Source organism: Chironomus tepperi, unplaced genomic scaffold (assembly GCF_022539635.2).
Source record: "Chironomus tepperi strain 1889 unplaced genomic scaffold, CSIRO-AGI_Ctep_v1 contig_284, whole genome shotgun sequence".
NCBI lineage: Eukaryota > Metazoa > Arthropoda > Insecta > Diptera > Chironomidae > Chironomus > Chironomus tepperi.
The window spans coordinates 142856-145034 of NW_027226406.1; the positions used below are offsets into that span (position 1 = coordinate 142856).

General features: G+C 33.9%; 1 long non-coding RNA gene across 1 annotated transcript; it reads right to left on the reverse strand.

Moving 5' to 3' along the window:
• Positions 1–206: 206 nt before the first annotated feature.
• Positions 207–1677, reverse strand: LOC139092000 (uncharacterized). The gene is made up of 2 exons (XR_011544561.1): positions 1470–1677; positions 207–1158 (listed from the first exon to the last, which is right to left on the reverse strand). It is a non-coding gene; the product is annotated as an uncharacterized lncRNA (long non-coding RNA).
• Positions 1678–2179: the final 502 nt, after the last annotated feature.

The following is a 2179-nucleotide window of genomic DNA, read 5'->3' on the forward strand; positions in this document are numbered from 1 at the left end:
CAACTTAGTTTAGCTTTAGTTTTGGATTTTTTTTCATTTTCTGTTCATTGTCGTTAATAATTAATTTTTTTTGTGTCATGCTGTTGCTGATGCTGATGACTTTTTTTGCGGTAGTAACATGGATGGGGAGTTCTAATGGATTTTTTTTGTGTATTATATAAAAATGAAAAATGTGATTACATTGGATCGTTCTGTATATTTTCGTCGTCACCGACAATCCGTCATAAAAAATGATTCTGATTTTTTTTTTGTGTGTGTGTCTGTACATATTTACACAGCAATGAAAAATATACCCGTGAATGTAGATTGAGATAAATTTAAAAATTGCCAATGTGAATGGACTGTCATTTTTTTTTGTTACCTGAAAATTCTGCTGAATGAGAATTTTTTTTGTTGTTGTGCTGGATGTCCGTGAACTGTGCAACAAAAAAGCGATGAGACAACAAAACAAATTTTTTGTGCTGTTGTGTATTATGATGTGCTGCTTATTTACCATTTGATGAGAAAAACAAAAAAAAAATACAGAGATTCTATGATGTGCGTTGATCTATGCTGTTGATGATGATGATGATGATGATGATGATACTGATGCCTTCACTCAGAGTTTTGTGCATGTAAAATTGATTTGATTTTTTTGGATGCCTGAGTCTCTCATGTCGCACGATGATGCCATGTCACCTTCATAATATTTTGTTCTGATATCTGCAATTAAAACACTGATAGATGGATGAATGAACATGTCTGAATCCGCGGGCGATGAATAGCTATAAACTTTTCAACTGCTGTTCCTGCTGTCACTCTCTCTCTTATCATTCCTGTATCATGATTTGTAATATCTCGATACAAGAACATTTTTTTTTACTTCTTCGTCTGATTTTCACATTTCTCCCTCTTGCCTGTCGATATCTGACGTGATTTATGCAATTTGCACATACATCCGTAACATACACAGTCGACTGTATTGTCATGTGTCTAGTGCAAACTTTATTTCATTAGATATTCGAAATGCATTTCAGTTACTGCTGATTGCTCCAATTTTTAATGTTTGTCGTTTGATGGCTGACGTAGAGGAATTGAAAATTTTCACTTCAACATCACGCTCGGTTGAATGGATGTATCATTTTTTGTTGGGTGTGAGATGAACATGAATGAAAAATTCTGTGGAGATGTACATCATGTGATGGGGTTTTTGTGGAATGAGAAAAAAGGGCGAGAATTAGACTTTAAGCACTTATTTTGGGGCATCAAACCCGAGTGACACAAATGGAGAAGGCTTTGACGAAGAGCTTTAACACCAAATAAAGGAAGCCGTCGTTTGACGTCCAAACGGCAGCCAAAAATAGGCATCTTCAATTTGGCATCAATAAAATAGGTTCGCAGAGCCTTTATAGCTCCAGCTTCGTGTCTTTGCCTTCCTCACTTATGTCACTCGGAAACACAGCTCATAGATGATGAATTACACAACATACCTGATAATTTCTCATATTTTCATGCTTAATAATCCAAAATGTAAGAATGATTTACACACAAAATTTTGAATTTCACTATGAGGCATTCATGGACGACTAGATGGACGACAGTCCATGAAGAGGCCTCCTTCTGTCACACACAGAACTTAATGATTATTTTTTAATTTTTTTCACTGGGATGTTAGTCCAACTGTTGATCGAAATAGACTGAAACTAAAATCTCAGCAAGTAACGGACTTTTATAGTTACATGCTGGCACTATACCTTCATATATTATCGTACATCCCTTTTTCCCCTTCTCCTTATGTTTGCTGTTTCTATTGTTAACAATTTCTTTACGTTTGTTTGTGTTAAGCTTAACATTTCTTACGTCTATTGTGCATGTATGCTTGTATGTAATATGATTAAGGGATTTTTTTTTGCCGTAATTGAATAAATTGTTCTTCGTCTTATTCCTTAAGATTTTGTTTTTTTACAATTTTCTCCCCTTATTAAAAAATAATTTTACACACATACATGCAGAGATGACAATTATAATCAGTCATTCCTAAAGGCGACAAGAAAGAGAGAATCCATGGGAATATTCATTTAAAAAATAAAAGATTTTCTTCGCTTTTTTTTTGATTTTTTTTCGTCTTCAACCCCTTAAGAAACTTTTTTTTTGTCGTACTATAGTTTTTATTATCCATGCTTTGAGCTAGTAAAAAATA